Here is a 20,037-nt window from a genome sequence, read left to right on the forward strand (position 1 = left end):
CGAGGGGGGTACAGAGGAGGGGGCCGCTCCTCTGACTTAATGCTGGAACTATCCACGTCACGTGCGGCACCGCGCGGTTTAACCCCTCGGAGCCCGGGAACCCCCCTGATTCACCCCAAGCCCAGTGTCCCAAGCAGTTGGAGGAGAGGAGAAGGAAGGCTGCTTCCTTTCGAGGTCAGAAACCTTTTTGTCTACCTCTCTGGGTGAGTCCCTCGCTCAGAGCTGCACCCTTGGTCCTGATATCCCCCCTATCGGGCTCTTGTTCGCGAAGGGATGGGGGACTGTAGGGGCAGACCCCGATCCCAATAAACTCCCTTAGACCTAGTCTCCTGCATGCTTGGGAGGAGAGAGAGCCTGGTGCAGGGGTGAGCTGCCCCTTACCTAGCTCTTTTTAAACTGGGAGCTGGATAAAGGTCCCTCCCAGAGCAGCACATATCCCTTAGGGACCTCTTAGGGACAGGAGTCATTGGGGTCATTGTGTGGAAAGAGCTGTAAATTGCAAGTGGGGCCTGGGGAGCGTGGGCCTGCATACTGTCACTAATCAGCTGTGCAGCTGTGAACCAGTCTCCATGTCCACGTCTGACTGTAGAAATGGACAGAATAAGTCCCATAATCTTTCTAAATATTCCTGGTGAGTTTCAGAGCAGAGGGCTGGAGAAGACAGAGAGGCTCCCAGGTGCAGCTCAGGATTGAACAGGGTCTGGCAGAGGCAGCTTTTGGAGCAGGTGGAGGAACTGAAGAACTGCTGTTCCCCTCAGCAATAGGCAGAGTGAGTGACTGTTTCAGAGTGTCTGGGAACTCACTGGAGAAAGGCTATCACCAGCTCAGACCCCAGGGCTCTGACATCTAGGCCTGTCATCATGGAGGGGTCAGGGTAGAAACCCATCTCCTGAGATTTGGGGTATCTCCAGTCAAAATGAAACATTGGATTAGGGCAGTAACTTGGCATTTTTCCTTCTCTAACGGTCCCTCCCACCGAGGTGCACTTTGCCACTGAACCACACCCCAACTCTTATTTTATTTTATTTTATTTTTTTGAGACAAGGTCTCACTAAGTTGCCCAGGAAACTGGAGGAAACTTGAACATGTGATCCTCCTGCCTCAGCCTCCTGAGTCACTGGGCTTGAGGTATATACTACCATGCTCCAACAGAGTTTAGCATTTCTGAAAAGAGAAATGACCTCTACCCTATCTAAGATTTGGGAAGAAATACCAAAAGGCCTTAGGACCTGTATCACTGCCCATGGATTGAGGAACCCTAGGTCTGGGTTAAATCATTTATATTTTCAGTGCCCTAGAGACTAGCGAGAGAGGGGTGGGGAGTTAGACATCATTTGTATTTCATTTGAATTCTCAATTTTTAAAGGAATCCAAGAGGCCTGGTGTGAACACCTCCCTCTTCCGTTGGAGGCTTAGAGGGGGTTTCTTGGCTGTCCTCAGCCAGAGTTGGGCTGTAAATCAAGGCCAAACAGGAACCAGAAGCCTTGCATCTCACAAGGAGTCATTAAGCAATTATTAAACATACCATAACTTCTCTGAAGCCTTATTGGTTTAAACACCACATTGGAGGCATTATGGCCGTTAGGGCCCCTAATCACAGACTGCAGACTGGGCAGAGAAATGGGAGCACCTGGGGCTAGTATTTCCCAGCCTACAGGAAGGCTGAGCTCAAAGTTAGTTTTTCCTCTAGCCTTACCAGGGGGATCCATTCTCCAGAGTCCAGTGGACCCTAGCTTTGGCAACCAACTTTCATTCATAATAAATAAGGTTTTTCAATAATTGTTAATTGGATGTTACTGACTTTCGGAGGAGAATGTGTAATTCACGACACCTATTCAATAAAGCTATCAAGCAGCTAATTAGGAGGATGCAAGTATGAGATGGAAAGATGTCACCAACACATCAAAACAAGTCAGTCTGGATTAAATAGCATATTTTTCCTCAAATGATAATCTTTCTGAATCTTCTTCAATCATAAAAATGGGCCATACGTGTGGACATGAGGTATTTGAGAAGCACTCATGTTTTGATGTCCTGTGTTAAGAGATGATGACAATGATGATTTAACCAGAGCCAGATATCTGGATTCCATCACTGAATTGGTGGAAAGTCCTGACTCCAGACTGAATGGTCCTGAGGCTGCAGCTGAGCAGAGAGATTCAGCTCTGCTTTCCCAGGGACCCACACCCCTTTCCAAGCCTAGAAGTTCTTCCCGGCATACCCTCACTCTTGGGACAGAAGTAATTTCCACTTGGAGGTGTGACCAATTTAAATAAGGAGACAGAATGACCCAGATTATGTTTAAGTCTGGTGAGTTTGTGGAGTTGCCCCTCCTGTGAGGGTTCTCCCAGGATCATGCAATGGAGACTCTCCAGCTCTCCTTTTCAACATGGGTGCAAACTTGTATCTTCATCTGTCTCTGGTCTGGGGGAATTTGATGGAACAGGTGCATAGAAAACACAAAAGTAGAACCTCCAAGTTATCAAACTTTCCTCCTTAGGCAGGTTGGGAGATCATGGGGTATGCAGAGATTCTTATTTTATAAGTACGTATACTTAAATGTAGTACTTATACTGTGTCAGAAATTATTTCATGTACTCTGCATACAGTTGACTTATTTAACCTTCACAACAACCCCACAAAGTAGGCACAAATATTATCCTTGTTTTGCAGAGAAAGAACCTGAGGTCACAGTAGAGAGCCATATATTCAGGGTGGACAAAGCCAGTTTTTTTCTCTGCAAAACAAGGATAATATTTGTGCCTACTTTGTGGGGTTGTTGTGNAGTAGGCACAAATATTATCCTGTTTTGCAGAGAAAGAACCTGAGGTCACAGTAGAGAGCCATATATTCAGGGTGGATCAAAGGCCATGATTTTTTTTTTTTGCTTTTGGGGGGCGGGGGGGGGAGGGAGTGCCAGGAATTGAACTTAGGGGCACTCGAACACTGAGGCACATTCCCAGCTCTATATCATATTTTATTTAGAGACAGGGTCTCACTGAGTTGCTTAGCATCTCACTTTTGCTGAGGCTGGCTTTAAACTCGTGATCCTCTTGCCTCAGCCTCCTAAGCCACTGGGATTACAGGTGAGTGCCACTGTACCCAGCCAAAGCCAGTTTTTACCCTCAACTCCATGGTCCCCCCACTCTGCATGACTCTCTCAAGCCCTCCTGCAGCCAACATAACAAAGTTAGAATCATTCATTGTGCACCCTTGTTATCCCAATGGGAAGGCTGGACTTCTCAAAAGGGAGGTTGAGGCCTGAATAGCTGCAGACAGAATTGGTTTGAGTCAAGTTGCCCTGAGTGGTTTTGCAACCAACTCAGATGTGGAGCAGAGTTTTAAGAAAATTTATGAGTTTACCATTCATGCTATTTAATAACCAGTTCAATTGTAGCATTTGTCACTGCTGTTATCCATAGGGTAATAGATGAGCTGATAGTTGATCCAGATAATTCTAGGTCCAGTAATAAGAAAAACTTATTTTTTTTTCATCTGCTGGGAAACACTACTTTTTAGATGGAAATAATACTTATTGACTGATGTATAATTCCTTCACTTAATAGGTGGACCTGCTGGTGACAGGCATTTGGTACCAGAATACAGCAGAGAGCAAGACAGATGTGATCCCTGCCTGCATGGTGCTTACACTTTCTGAAATGCAAATGTCTCATTTACATTGAAGCAAACTGTCGCTTGGAAGTGGATTAGGATGGAATCTGTCTTGAGAGTAGAGTTCCTGGCCCCTGGCTCAAGTATAAGGTCAGTTCTTTAATTAAGGATCATAAGTTCCAGCTACTTCTTTCCCTTTCATTTTCTACTTCCCTCAGAGTTCACCACATGAAGGACAATGCCCTCCTTCTTCTCCCAGTGGATATCCAGGGAGGCTGGAATACTGGGAGAAATGTAAGCTCAGGTCTGAGATTTGCTTCACATAGGCAGAACTTCTAGACAGGAAAAACTCAGTTGCTTTTTTTTTTTTTTTTCTTTTTCTCCAAAGGAAAGACAGTCAGCATTACCCTTATCCTGTTTAGACACCAAAATCCTAAATTGATCCCTATGAAAATTCTGGGTTTGGGAGCCCAAGTAGATTGTTTCTCATTAGTGACATTCTTCCTGGAAGGTCAAGCTAAGGAATGGTAAATAAACCTTCAGATCCGGTATTTCCTCCTCATCCATGATATTTTTAAAAGAGGTTTGTGCTGTGGATACCTAGGATCCTTGCCTGGGATTCTAACAATCCAGGCTGAAGTCTGTGCTTTGGGGTGAAATTGCTGGGAGGTTGGAGAGCTAATTTTCCTCTTTGTTGGTTTGCTGTATTTCAGTGGGAAAGCCACTTAGCCTGCCTGTGCCTCAGTTTCTCCACTAAGAAACTAGGAGGAATGATTCTGTAGTGTGGTTTACTAGACTGAATGAGTGAGTGTTTATACAGATGTTTCTTGAGCCTGAATCCTCACTTGGTTGGGATGGAATGGGAGGAGGGGAGCAGAGAGGTGGAGCTATGTCTGTGATGTGGCAGTGTCCAGAGGGCCTGATTGTCCTATTATCTGACTTACTGCCTTTGAGTAAAGGTAAATGGATTCTGTGGCAAATGCCTGCATGGATCATGGAGTCATTTTGTGGAGGAGTTTTTGATGAACTTATTCTCGGTGTAAAATAGAAAGGGCAGGTTTAGACTTCTGGGCAGTTGAACACTTTGGTTAATTAATTTGATGAATTTATGTGCTCATTGAGCCATTGTTGAATACCTGCCATGTGCCAGACAGCAGGACTGCGTGGAGGACAGAGCCAGAGATAGGACCGCTTACTCTCAGGGCTTTTCCAGACTGGCAGGAGAGAGACACAAAGCAATAGGCATTTACACTATAGAGCACAGTTGTGCTGAGGTGAGAGAGGGCACAGAGGGCCATGCAGGCCACAAGAAGGATGTCTATCCTAGCCATAGGGACAGCTGGTCACGGGGGTACTCCAAGGTTGAATCCAGAAAGTTGAATGGGAGTTACCCAGGGAAAGAGGGCATCCTGGAGAGAACATCCCACAAATGAGAGAGAGGAAGCTAAGTTGGGGGAAATAAGATTTGTTGAATATTGCTGATCCTGGGGAAGAAGAGTTTGGGTTGGGATAAGAGGAAGAGAGAAAAGATAGGGGCATTATACAGGAATCTAGAGACACTCCAGGAGTAGCAAGAATGGCTCCAGAAGCATCAGTCCAGTTCCTAGTGTCTGGTGAACACAGCCCTAAGCAGTGTGTTCAGTAAGTGGGTGTTAGGGAGGAGAAAGCCCCAGGTCCTGGGAAGTGCCCCTACTTCAAGGGTGGGGAACCCAGGACCTTTACCCAGCAGGCAGACATTGAGACAATGACAACAAGGAGGAGAACAGAAAATACAATCACTCATTGTCTGGGAGCCCTGAGGTAGGGAGTTGAGTGGAGGGGACAGACTGTGTGACTGGTTGGGTGAGGCAGTCTGTGAGCCTTTTGGAGCCACATTTTGCCTTTTACAGAGAGTGCTGGCCAGGGCACCCCTTGAACTCATTTCAGCAGGAAATCCATTGGTTCCAGAGTGCAGATTCCAGATTTGTTATTTTATAGGGCTAATAAGTATGTAATTATCAGATTTGGGGCCCTTCAAAAGAAATGCAAACATATACCACTGAACACCCTGAGAAATGTGAATGGACTCACCCCAGAGTTCTAGAAGGAGCTCCTCATCATGTCATAGACATACCCACTCCACACCACGGTCTGTTCCTGAGCAGAGGATAACAGAGGGGAGGTTGGACCTGAACTTTACAAGGAACCAGGAGGAGGGGCAGAGGATAGATGGGCCTCTGCACATCCCCCTCTGGATTCTCCAGGGAAGGAGGGGTAGTGGGTGGGTAATATTAATAACATTCACTATTACAGAATACCTGCCCTGTGCCAGGCAAACACCATCTTGTTTAATCTTTACAATGTTATAAAGTTGGTGTTAACATTCCCATCTCACATATGGAGAAACTGATGTGTATTAGTTATCAAATGCTACATAACAAGTCACCCCCAAACCTAGCGACTTAATATAACAGTCAGTGATTGTGGGTCAGGGAGGGATTCAGCAGCAGTTTGGGCTGAGTGGGTCTGGCTTGAGGTCTCTCAGGACCTCAGCTCAGATGTTGGCCTGGAGCTACAGTATTCTGAAGGCTTAAATGGGGCTAGGGGACTTGTTTCCAAGTGGCTTGTGCACATGGCTAGCAAGTTGGTGTTGGTTGTTGGAAGGAGGCCTCCATTACATTCCATGTGAGTCTCTCCCCATGGGTTATTGAATGTCCTCACAACCAGGTAGCTGGCTTCCCCCACAGTGAATGGCCTAAGAGACATGAGTGGAAGCTTTAATGTGGGTTATGAGCTGGCCTGGGAACTTACACACTGCCGCTTTGGGCCAGAGTCTACTGGTCACACAGATTTGTCCTAATTTAATATAGGCAAGGGTTTCACAAGACAAGGCTCCTTGGAGTTCATTTTAAAGGCTGGCTACTGTAGACTGGTTCAGAAAATGGCCCATATCCCACCACTGTGCATGCTGCAGGGATTCACACCCAAGTTGCTACCTCCTCGGGTAAGGCTCTAGTGGCAAATGTGAGCCAGAGCAGCGGCTGTACTGATGGGTTCAGAGGACCTGAAGGGGCCTAATGGGGTGCCTGGCAAGCAAGTGTCAAAGCCCAATAGGCAATGACAGTCACACTGCCTCTCCTGAGGAAGACTGGGGAGACCCCAGAATGGGGACAAGGTGTGCCTTGGTTTTCTTTACCATGGGTGCTTAGCCATCATAGCAGGCAAACTCTGAGGGGCTCCCTCAGTATTGGCAGCTGATGTCAAGGCGCCATGGTTTTTTAGTGCGCGTGAGTGGCGGGAGGAAGCAGCCTCATCCCTTCTCTGTACTTTGCAGAGGTGTGAAACTGTGTTTGAATTCCCTAAGTGCAGTGCTGTCAGCTGAGCTCAGGACACCCAGGTAGGTGCATGGTAGCTTTACACCATCTGATGCCTGAGTCATCCCAGATAGACCAGGGCTCTCCTTTCCTTCCACAGGATTTAATGGGGCTGAGATCCTGCTTAGCAGAACAAGGGGCTAAACGTGCTCCCTGAGTCAGAGTCTGGATGGATCTTTCTTATTAGATTTGCTTTTATTCTAGGGAAACAAGATTCAGCTCTACGAACAATTACCTACAAATACAAGATGCTTGGTAAAATGTGAGCTGCCTGCCCTTGCTGAGAAATGGGAGGAGGCTGGTGTCCTGCTGGGTTATTGCCAGGAGAAGGTGGAAACCCCACCCCCCACCCCACCCCACGGTTATAAGACATCAGCACCAATCCCTGAACTGTGACCAAGGCAAAGCTGCCCCACTCCCAGGATCCTCAGAGGTCTTGGAATTGCAGCCCGAGAAAACACAAAGAGCCATAGAAATGCAGGCAGACTGGGATTAGAGCAGTTGCTGGCCTCATGTGAAATGAACAAGGCATGGGCACACAGGAAGGTGCTTGCAGAGGGTTCTGTGAGGTGTGGTAGAGACGACAATTTGACAGACTGGGCAGGCTAAGAATGTAGCAGGTGTGAAAAATGGAGCCTGCCTTCCTTTAAGCAGTGGGGAGGCATTGAGGAGTATTGAAAAGCGCTAGGAGCAGGACCCGGCTCCATCTAAGGGCTCCTATTACTACTGTTGTTGCTATTTAGCAGGAGGACAAGAGGTGTGCTTTGGGGAAATAATGTTGGTAGCTTGGCCAGAATAACAATTATGATGATACCTAACATTTACTGAGCACTTTCTATGGACCAACCCCTTTAAGTACATTATCTTATTTAATTCTAACCTCCTTCGAACAGAGATATTATTATCTGTATTTTACAGATGAGAAAATGAAGAACAGAGAAAGTAACTTGCCCAAGGTAGCCTTAAGGCATGGGAGAAGGGGACCTACTCAGGAGGTAGGAGATGGACATGAGGGGACAAAGGCCTGCATTGGTGTGTGGCTGAGGGAATGGAGAGGGATGGCTGGGGGAAGAGGAGTTAGTAAGAAGAAATGACCAGACATATTGCCTGATGGGGATGAGGTGGGGGAGATGGTGTGGGATCAGCAGCCCAGAGAGTGAGTGCCACAGAGGCCTGCTCTCTGGCATTATTTGGAGGGATTGTTGGCTCTCTGGAAACAGGAGACCAGAATGTTTCTTCAGGGGACATTTTGAACCTCTGAGCCAGATTTTCATGTAGGAAGTCGTCCTTAAGCCCCCAGCGTACATTGGCATCTGCAAAGCCCTGGACTACTCTCTGGACTTCGGGGATCTCTGTAAGTGGGTAGGGTGAGAGAAGAGGGCTTGGGAATCCTGTGACCAGTGCCATTCAGGTGATTGTGCTGGGTGTGCTAGGTGCTGAGTGATATTGGAGCTGGCTGCAGTCTCTCTCATCCCTCAGAGAGTGTGGGATACTCAAGACTCTGCTGAAAGGCCTAAGGTGGGGGCAGAGGTAGAAGGCCCAGCCCCTGGGGTTGGCATGATTCCTACAAAGCAAGCAGAATGCTGGGGGCAGTAGACAAAGGGAAGGCCAGGCCTGTGGCTGTTTTGGGTGTCCCTGTGGTACTTATGAAATACCCAGTCCCTTTATAGTGGTGCAAAGGGCCTGAGCCTGCCCTGCAGGGGAGGAGGCCTTCTCCAAAAAGGCCCCAAAGTTTTGAACTGAAATGACAGTGATGATTTTAGAAGCAGCTCCTGCCTTTGGCTGGGCACTGTGCCAGGAGGTTTGGGATGGGGGTGTAGAGGGAAGCCAGCCTGCCGTGGAACGTGGAGCTCTGCTGGTGGGATGTGAACATAACACACGCATGTGTGGAGTACGGGTCTGTATCTCTCTAGGAGAAGTCTCAGAACCCTGCCCCTGCATCAGGGGCCCCTTGTAGTGAGAGGTAGGCAAGCCCTGGATTTCACAGGGTCCTCACAGGGGAGAGTATCTATAACCACAAACGGACCCTGGGACATCTGGGCGAAAGCAGATCTGTAGGCACATTCACACCAGATCTATTGGACAAAGAGACAGGATATTTTGCTGTTTGATAAACTTCATAAAACAGTGGAGCTGAGTGAATTTGCTGCTGCCTGAATGGAAGTATCCTAAGAACCCATGCCAAGAAGATAAATAAGACTGTGGCTCCAGGAGAGGAGCTGAAACAAATGTGCAGTGAGAGGTACATCAAAGTAAAACTAGTTCTCCTGACTGGGGGCTCCGTGTGTGGCGAAGTGTGTGTGCATAAGAGCATGTGTGCACACATGTGCGTGCGCGTGTGTGTATGTGTGTGTGTTGGGGCAAGTGTTTGGCAGACACTAGGCCACATTGAGGAGCCCAGAGATGTACCTCTGAAGGCAACCATCTACAAAACAGGCTTAGCTAGGATTAGGCCCAGCTCTGCCTGGCACAAAAGAAAACCAGCATTTGCCACTGTTGGAAGATTCAGGTCCTATAATCAGCCAGCTGAGGGGGAATTCAAACTGGAATATCTGCACTCAGAGATCACTGGGGCAGGGTGACCAGCTCCTGTTGTCCAGCTGAAAGAATTATTCTACATTGATGACAGGGGTTCAAGCTTGGGTGTAAAACACCAAAACTCTCTTATTTGACTTCAAACACTCCAGAGGGTGCTGGGGAGACAAGAGGAGCTTAGGAGAGAGCAGAAGATTAGATAAGGATGGGCACTTAGACCTCATCTAGCCCAGAGTCTTTCAAAGTATGATCCTCAGGCCAGCCGCAGCCGCATCCGGGAACTTATTATAAAGACAGATTGTTGGGCCCCACCCTTGATTTCCTAAATCAGAAACCCTTGGGGTGGGGCCCAGTGGGGCCCACCCATCTTTGTTTTGTCAAGTTTTTTCTTGATGATTCTCATGCACTCTAAAGTTTTGAGAACCACTGCTATTCTGCTGTATTCTTTAGAAATGAGGGATCAGAAGCCTTGGAGAGAGGACTTTTGTCAAGAGCACACAACAAATGAGGACACAGCCCTTTCCTCCTCATACATATGGACTCACCTATTTATTTTGCAAATTATGTGAGGGGGGATTTTAATCTTTTTTTTCCCCCTTAGAGGCAATTGTTATTTTTATATTTTTCATTTGTTAATAAGCTGTTTAGATCTGTAGTGTTGCTGGGGCCCAAGATGTGGAATTATTTGCTATAAAGTTCAGGCTCTGGGAAGTAGACTTGGAGGCTTCAAGGTTCCTTTCCACTTCAGCCCCAACCGCAGACAGACAGGCCAAGTTCCCCCAGCTGGCCCCTCAGTCACAGGCACCATCCTATCCTCCCTTTCTTTTTTTTTTTTTTATTGGTTGTTCAAAACATTACAAAGCTCATGACATAGAATACAACAGTCACTAATATGCCATTTTGTAAAAATGTGAATGTGTAACCAATGTGATTCTGCAATTTGTATTTGGGGTAAAAATGGGAGTTCATAACCTATCCTCCCTTTCTGTCCTGGATACTTTTCAGTTACTGCACCATGGCTGCCTGGTCTTGCTTGCTTTGTGCGGATGTTTTGGTCAGTAATCCCTCCCTCAATTTGCTGGGCCAAGTGAGGGTGGACATGTCGGAATTAGTTTCACCCACTGGTCTTCACTGTCTTCCTGAGAAAACCTGCCTCTCCTTCCGGCTCTCACCGTGGACCCAGCATGTTTCCAATATCGCATCAGTGTTTCCCCAACAGAGTAACTCTTTAATGGGGCAGATTTGTTCTCTGTACGGGAAACATGTGGTCCCTCCTCAGGCGCTGTGAGGGTGAGTTGCCCTCCGCTTTGGCCATCTGGTCACCTCTTGGGACTCTCCTCGCTGAGCTCAGAAGGGCAGTGTCCTAGATCGGGTGATGTGAGGAGAAGTGAGGGGCCCTCTGAGATTTTTGGGTGAGTAACTCCTCTAAAAGACCAGAACCATGATACATAGCATGTTTATATCCACCCAAATTCCCAGGAAAGTTACATGAAAATTCCCTTTAGTCTAATTTCTAAGCAAACAGGGAAGGAACCAGTTTGTTTTGTTCAGTGTAAACTGCACCTTATTGAAGGCTTTTAAATGTGGGTGGGAAGAGAGAAATCCTTTCCTTTCCTCCTCCAAAGGCCTATTAGGGGATGGAAGAAAGAAGCCCAGAGTTGCCAGGGTGAGCCTTCCCTGGCCCCAAACCTTCCTTCGCCCTCCTGGGAATTTGATTTTTCTTTTCTTGAGCCCTGAACTATCTGAAGTCATCCTTCCTTAACTCAGGGAGCTGTGATGACCACTTGGGATGATTTGTTAGGTCCATCAACATCCTTCTTGCCTTCCCTGCACAGTCAGGGCATCTATAACCTGTAGTTAAATCATTAATGTCAATTAAAGTTTATTTCACTTTGAGCATTTCACAAAGCCCTAGAGTTTCCCTGGAGCATTGCAAAACCAAGTTTGGACATCGCAGATGAGTAGAACGTTGGCCAGTGGAGGAAAGACAAAGGAGAAGCAGAAAGAGGGAGAGACAGCTTTCAGGTTTTTTTTTTTTTTCCCCCTTTCTGTGTTTCCCAGACAGAGCTCCAGGGCTCTGGCTGGTTTAACAGTAATCAATCAATTGTTGATTTCACTCTCATGTACAGAGAACAGGGACAGTGAGATCGAGACAAGGCAAGACAGAAAGAAACAAGGAGAAAGTCTCTGGGCCTTCCCAACCAGCCAAGGGCAGTATCACCCCAGGAAGACACTGTTTCTGAACCCCTTTCCCCCTTTCTACCAACACAGTAGGGTATTTGAGGGAAACCCCTCTAAGAGTTCGAAGTCTGATATTTTGATTCTGGCCCCTGAAAACTTGCCTCCTGCCCGCAAGATTTATTTTATTAAGTGGTCCACACCTGAAAGTAATTGAGTCTCGGCGTGGGTGCGGGGGCTGCAGAGGGAGGGAGGGCCGAAGCGCGGCGGCGGCAGCGGCAGCGGCAGCGGCTCCCAGCTCCTCTCCGGCTCCGCGCCCAGAGCCTCCAGGCGCCCGGGTCTCTCTCGGCGCCGCAACCTTGCATCGGCCTCCCGCGCCAACTTTGCAGAGAGAGGCCGGGCGCGTGCGGGGGAAAGGAGAGGTATGTGGGGCTCCAGGAGTTGAATGTGGATGTGGGAAAGGGGCTGTGACCAGCGTCGATCCCGCACCCTCGCGCCGCGGTGCGGTAGGATCCCTGTGCCCGGGTCCTTCCCGCGCGCCCTCGCCAGCCCAGAGGGATGGTTCGTCGCGCGGGCTCAGGAGTGCCTCTCTAAAATGGGAATGAGAGAGAGAGATTGAAATAGATAAAAAGCATTCAAAGTTCAATGTCAACTTCAAGTCTCTATAAAATCAGATCAAAGGGAACAGGCGCTTGGTTTTTTCTCCCCCGGACCTCCAGGAGCCTCGGGGCGCCCTGGGAGTCGAGCCCGCGGCGCGCTCTTCTCTCCAGCCGGGGCTGGGGACTCAGCACCGCAGCCTGGGGCCTGCGTCGGACCGGGCGCACGGGAGCGGAACCCGCGCAGTACTGGTGAACTTGGGGCTTGGTAGGTGGCTCGCAGCCGACAGGGTGCCATCGCATGACCAGGCCGGCCAGGACCTCAGCTGGTGATGAAACGTGAGAGCCGGGAGCGTAGCATGCGGGGCCCGCGACAAACTAACGGTCTCACCCGCAGCCCCCGACAGACCGGTGGGTGCCGGCTGTATTGATCCCACGGCTGCCACTCTCGGCGGGCACTTGTCCATGCCACAAGCAGTGGTGAACCGTCCGACAGTCCGGCAGGCAGCGAAGTGCAGCAGCCTGTCTGTGGTCCGCACCGGGTGGTGGCCTGGGTTCCTCTGCCTTCCTAGGGCTCTTGCCGCGCGCGGGCTGTGCGTGTGCTTTCGTTTTCTCTTCTCCTTTCTCAATTCTAATTTTCGATAAATATGTGTGTGTGTTTCCCTTTGTCTTTCCGAGGCGCTTCTTTTAGAATGAATGACAAAATAGAGATTTCCTCCTAAACGCCAAGTGATTGCGAGCCAATATAGTTAGCACTTTTTGTAAAATTACAAACCTTCAGTCTAACAAAGTCTTCATGGTTTTGGCCACGAGAAATGTGCAGCGAGATAAGCCTTCCCATCGAAAAATAAATATGAAGAGTTTTATTAGTAGCAAAATTATAGTTTCTTTCTCTCACTCCACATAAAAAAGAATTGTAAATTGTGGACATTCTCTGCCTGTATCAGTTTTATGTACTGTAGCATTCCACCCCGACTGACATAAATTTCCATGTCTGCAGAGCCTGCTCCTAGGTAAAACCACATGTCTATTTTGTGTGCCCGAGCAAGCTGGTACTTTATATTGCTGCCATGAACAGCTCTTGATGATGGTCACTGGGAGAAGGATCCCTAGATGGGCATGTGTGGAGGGGTCATTTTTATTTGGACATCTGGGAGAGTTACATTGGTAAATAAACCAGCCAAAGAGAACCCTCACCTCCTACATAGTCTGAAGTCACAGGAAATTCACAAGCAGGAAAAGGACAAAAAAAAAAAAAAAAAAAAAAAAAAAAAAAATTAAAGAGAGGCCAAGGGAAAAAAGGTTAGAGAGAAAGAGAATTTTAGAGACAGAATGCTGAAAGATACAAAAAGATGGACATTCACGCACACTAAAGATTCTGGGAGGGAAAGAGTCTGAGAGAAAAAGGAGAGAGATGTAACAGAGAAAGAAATAAAAAGAGATGGAAGAAGAGGCATGTAAAGATGGAGAAAGAATAGGCACAAAAAGATGCAGAAGAGAAGCATCAAAAGGATGAAGACAAAGGGCACATGCCCAAAAGCGATGGTGTGGGGTGGGGAGGAGATAGAAGCCTTGCAAGTTGGGAGCCTCCCCAGGGCCAGGCATCTCCCCAAGGCCTGGCTTCTCAGGTTTCCCCAAGTAAGGGAAATCCAGGCAAGTCTGTTTGCACCATACCCGGATCTGATGATGCTGTTGATTTGGTTTTTAAACAGTGGGTTTGCAGTCTTCTGGGCTGGGGCAGGGGTCTGCTAGCCATCCTTAAACCTGCAGAATGGATTGAATTTCGGCCACTTTGATGGTCCTGTAATCGTCTCCCAGTTTTCCAATTTCCAGAACCCCCCAAGCCAAGGGCGGGGTGGGGGTGGTTGAAAGGGGACTTTAAAGACGCCTTTGATAATGTCTCACGGTTACATATTTCCATAACAGTTTTCTTTACCAGATCTTTATGTTTGATGCAGCCCCAGATGTTCTGGGGGGCGGGGGAGAAAAAGGGAACCAGTCTCCTCTGACCCAGCATGCCAGGCACTGGAAACAGGCATGGGGAGGCAGACTTGTGTGCTGCAGGACTGTACCTTTCTCTAGTGTTTTTCTGCTCTTGCTGTCCCTACCAACAGCTCTTCCTTAGCCATACTTTCTGACCCTTTCTCAGGGACAGGGACCTATCCTCTGCATGCATCACTGGGCCCTAGATGCCCTTTCCCCACCAAAACTCTTCTATTCTCAATCCCCTTCTGTGCTCTCTTGGGGATAATTTGTGAAGTCAATAAACTTAATGTCATAAGAGGTCAAACTAGTTCCAGGTACTCATCCTGGAAAATATGAACAGGACCTTCTGGAGACAGTGTCCTTAGAAGCATCAGGAGACCTTTCCTTCTTCCTCCAACACTCATTCATTGAATGTTACCATGGGAAGGCATGCTGAGGTCAAGCATGTCATGCCCTTACCCTGGATGAGTGCACTGTCTACACGTTTGGGGAAGTGAGGCAGGTATGCAAGCAACTTAGGGAAAAGGCTGAATAAATGTGAAGATGGAGGAGAGTTGCATCAGAAAGTGGTTACAGGTTCAAAGAAAGCACTGGGCAAGCTTCATGGTGACAAGTCCCTGGTGACATTGGTGATCAATCCCTTCCCTCTTTGGGCAGAGGAAGAAGGAGCTTGTTTTGGGTACTGGAGGACTTGCAGGGTCAGACTGGAGGGTGATGGGGAACATCAGGCACTGTGGTAGACTGACAGGAGGTGGGGGGCATTTGGGGACATAGGCACTTTGTGGTGTCCCCTCCACAGAGCAGAGCTGGGTGGTTATTGGAACATGTTTCTCTTATTTAATACATTTCATTTAACATCTGTTGAAATAGCACCAGATTGGACATGCACTGATCACTGGGGCATAGGAATAGAGAAGACAAGTCCCTGCCCTGTGGGTGCTGCTGGTGTAGGGCATGTTCACAGAATTCCAAGGGCTACTCAGGCTTACTGGGGAAGAAGACAAGCAGGCAGCAGCCAGACCCTACCTCTACTTCAGCCACAGGAATTCCACTGTGTATGTACTGGGGTTCCAGGTAAATTTCCTTTGGAAGAAAAGGGAGCCCCTGCTGCTTAAAAATAAAGAAAATATTTTGTTCATAGGAGTTTGACTTATGAAAAATAGGTAAGTGAATAATTAAATAAATGAAAGTGTGAAGGTGTCCTGGGAACAGAAGGGGATCAAGAAGAGGGGATTACGATTATGATTTAATCTTGACACCTGAGTTTCAATTAAAATAAAAAATAAAAACTCCAAGGTTTCTTTTGTGCTTCCCCTGGCTGTCTGTGGCTGTGCATAGAGTACACATCAGGACCCGGGCTGCCGTATTCTCTGGCATGGTCTTCCCACATCCTGCTCTTTTCTTCCTCTTCCCAGCTGGTTGGGAGTGGCTGGGTTCCAGCTGCTCCCAGAAAACTCAGGGGTCCCATCCTAATGATACTCTAAGACCAGACCCCAGAATTGGGGTGTCCAGCGGGCTGAACTCAGTCACCATCCGGACCTCCACATTCCTGCTTTCCTTACATCCCCTGTGTGTTGCAATATGATAAAAAGCCACAAGGGGGCAGGACAGAAACATGGGGCTCCTGCCTGGGAGGGCCAGGCTTCATCTGACCTTGGCCACAAGCCATACTGAGTCCACTGGAAACACTTCCTTGCAGGGCACAGTTCTTACCCACTGGAGGATTATAATCCCTGGTGACATTGGTGATCAGTCTCCTCCTTCTTTGGGCAGAGGAGTTTGTTACAGATGTAGCAGGAACCCCAACCTCTTTAGGCACCTGCCCACCCCCCACCAGCAGCTTGACCTCTGCCACTGGCTCCTCCAGCTGCAGGAGCAGAGGCTTGGCTCTGCCTCCCCAGGATGCCCCCAGCCACATATTATTATGTGCTCCTTGTAGGTGAGATCACTGAGGGGACAGGATTCTGGATCCTGAGGCCAAGGTGTATTGGTCAGGGGAAGACAAGTCAGCTCCTGTCTCCCCTCAACCCACCCATCGCAGCAGCCACCTTTCCCAATGTAGACTGGAGTCTGCCTACATATCTGCCTTGGGTCCCCTTCCTGTTCTCCTGCTAAGAAGGGTGAGGGGGCTGAAAGAGGACAGGTCAGTCTTATTGTGCTGGAACAGGGAGAACGTCACTCCAAATCCAGATGTGCCCCTGGGGTTTAGGTGTGTGCTTGTGGTGGGGGCTGGGTGAGGGCTTCAAGCATCGACAGATTGCTGGGTCATCTCCTCAAGCTGCCCTCAATACCTGACTCCCCAACCTAAATCACATGTTAAGCACCTCCCTGCTCAGGGTCCTTGCTAGGCACACAAAGTTAAGAGAGGCAGAGCAGTGACTTAGACACAGTCCCCGCCCTTGGGGAAGGGCTTACAGAAACAAACCCCAGAGGCCCCAGGCTGGGCTGTTTTGGGCAGGTGGCAGCGGAGTAAGGATTCTACCTGGGCTTTGCAGGATGCATATTCTCCAAGCTCTGGGATGGCGGGAGGCATGTTTGTCTTTTCACTGGTGAATTTCTGTTGCCTGAAAAGCCTGTAACAAAGTAGGCATTGCATTAATATTGGGTGAAGCGTGAAGGGAGGGGAGAAGTAAGAAGACATTCATACAAGGGGTAAGTGGGCTGTGGGGATGGGAGTCTGACAGTTGCCTCTTGGGTAACCAACCATCCTAGTTTTGAAATAGAGTTGTGATCTGGGAAGGCCCAAAGTCTAAGCAAAACTGAATGGTTGGTCACCCAAGTGGCTCCTCCCCTTGGAAAAGGGACATATATTGGGCTGTCCCAGGACCTTCCCTGTCTGGCCCTCCCTTTCTCCCCTCTGTCTTTCTTCCCTGTGTAGCAGGGTCTCCTCTCAGGTCTCCTGGGCCTAGCCCTGCCCCAGCCATGACCCCCCCAGCCTGACCTCTGGGGCTGCCCACTTCCCTTTCACTCCGCCACTCCTGATAAGGAGACTAGAAACAGGTTTGCCCTTTCACCTCTGCATATCTCTCTGTAGGAGCCTGAGGGTCCCTACATCCTGGGTCACATCCTGCAAGGCCCTGAGCCTCCCTCAGGTTGCCTGCCAGCAGCCCACAGTTTTAGGTGGGAGAGAAGTGTGGGGACAAGGGACAACAAAGACCACAGCCCTTGGGAGTTGGGTCTCTTCTATCCTGGCTGAGGAGTGCCCAAGAGCCCACTGCCAGGATGTAAGAGCTAGCGGGACAGGAAGGCTGAGTTGACTGACCCCTCCCTGGGATTTTGACTGACATTCTTGATGGAATTGGCCGGATGTTTCTCCTTCACAAGAGACACAGCCTCAGGCAAGACAGCTGTGCCTTCCTCAGCCTGCTGCAGCTGGAGGTGCTGGGAACCCAGAACCCACACTTCCTACTTTGGGGATAACATTGTTGGGCCAAATGGTCTCAAGCGAAAGGGTGTGGGGGCTTTTAAGGGGTCCCAAAAAGGGTCAGCACGACTTGCATGGATGATCTTCTGCCCTCTGCCCTCCGGACGTCTACTCTTTGCTTGGGTCTGTGGATCCCACACAGGTGCTGTCATCTGACACTGGCAGGCAGGGTTGTGTGGACCACCTATTACTCAGAGACCACTCAGGGTCTATCCAGGTGCTGTTGGAGGCACTGAGTCATGCCAAAACCCACTTCCATTTTAAGTCTGGGGACATAGTTCTCCAAAGCTTCCCTCCCCATGAATTAGAAGTGTGATCAGATGAAGTTTTTATTCAGAAGAATTTGTTGTAATCTTTGCTGATTTGGAAGGTATTTCATGAATCCATGGCAATTTGGGATATGTCATTGGTAACAGCTTCAGTGTTTTTTTTTTTTTTTTTCCTTGAGATGGTAAGAATTGAACTGAGAATTTTCAAATTTTCTCCTTTGGTAAAATCCTGTCACAGCAATTATCAGTGGCAGAGGGGACATTACCCATCTGTGGCCTGCAGGGGGCGGTGCAGGGGAAGGAGGATTTTCTCACTCTTATACCTTGGTGGTTCTGGTGTTTATGAGCTTCAGGTGTGAAGATGGGGCTCAGGGCTCATTTTTTGTTACTACACCCTTTAGAATCATGTTTTTCAGACTTTAATCTCTTGAGTAGAGCTCACATCTGAGTGTCATTTGTACTATTAATATTTTTCTTTACTGTAGACACACACAAATACCTCCTCCTCCCAACCACCCCCCCTGCCCCCCTCCGGTAGTACTGAGAATTGAACCCAAGGCCTCACATATGCTAGGCAAACACTCCACCACAGAACTAAAACCCCAGCCCTTTTTAGTTTGAGATGGGCTCAGGCTTCAAAGTTGCCCAGGCTGGCCTTGAACTTGTGATCCTTCCGCCTCAGCCTCCTAAATAGATGAGATTACAGGCATATGCCATGGCACCTGGCTCCTAAAAATCTTTTGAAAGAAAAATTTACATCCTTACCATAAATGTAACACTAGTAGCACTTGCCATAAACAGAGAGCAGCTATACAAATAAATAAAATGAAAAGGTAGCAATGTTACTACATTGTAGCTAGGGTTGCCTGTAGAAGCCTCTGAATCCCAGGGTTTTTTTTGTTTGTTTGTTTTGTTTTGTTTTGTTTTTCTGAAAGAGGAATGTTGGCAAGTGTTAGGGATATTCTTCTTTCCTATTTGCCATGTCTTTAGGGATCATATACAGCTGTTACATGAAGGGCACATTGTAATCTGGTAGGGAAGAGAATTGGAGAGGAATGACTTCCTTGCTCTGCAACCAGGTTGCCATCTAAGGTTATGACAGGTTCTCCCCAGAAACCCTGAGTGGTTTCCTGGGCCCGTCCAGGTCTCTTGTCCTGGTCACTGGCTTGGAGGTTCCCTCTTAGCTGGTTCCTGACCATGCCTTCTCCAAATGATCTGCCATCAGACACCTGCTCTGCTGCAGCTGTAGTCTTCAGCACATGGGGAGAAACTGAGGGGGTTCCTGGAGATGTGAGGAGCTGGTCTCAGACGTTGCCAGAATATTTCAGCCTCAACGAGACAATACTAGTAGGATCGTTTCCACTCTCCTCTGTGGAGCTACAGAGACTTTCCCTCCATGAAGCTTGAGCATAAACATGAAGTACAAGCTGTATTCCTATTGTCTGTCCACTCCCCTGTGTTCTGGACTATGTGTCCAGCTGTTCCTTGTCCTGTCCCCTTGCAGGCCTTATGGGCGTCTCAAGTTCCAAATGTCCAAACAAAGCAGAAGTCTTAACTCCACTACCAACCTGCTCTCCTACGTCCCCCACGTTGGTCCACAGGGCCTCTTTCTGTTCCTCACACTCCAGATCCAGTCTGGATATGTCCCCGTGACTCCACCTTCCAAACGTATCCAGAGTCCAGTGACTTCTGCCACCATCTGGGTGTGTGACCCACCAACTCTTGCCTGGACTAACACAGTGCCTTCAAGCTGGCCTCTCCTCATTTTCCACACACTAAAGCAAGAGTGACTTTTTGATATTTGATCCTATCACCCTTTGGCTTAAAATCCTCCCCTGACTTCCCATGACATGCCTGCCTGTCCTTCCTTATCTTCTACTCTCTACCTGGGGCAGTGAGTGTTCCCACCTTGAGGGCCTATTTCCATCGGCCTGACACTACATTGCCTCCCCAGGGCCTTTGCTCCTGTGGTCCTCTGCTTGGGGCACACTCCATCTTGTCCAGCAACTCCTTGGCAGGTGTGTGTGTGTGTGTGTGTGTGTGTGTGTGTCTCCAGACCACCCTGCTATGGCCCTCCCCCACCA

This window comes from Marmota marmota, unplaced genomic scaffold, assembly GCF_001458135.2.
Source record: "Marmota marmota marmota unplaced genomic scaffold, marMar, whole genome shotgun sequence".
Taxonomy (NCBI): domain Eukaryota; kingdom Metazoa; phylum Chordata; class Mammalia; order Rodentia; family Sciuridae; genus Marmota; species Marmota marmota.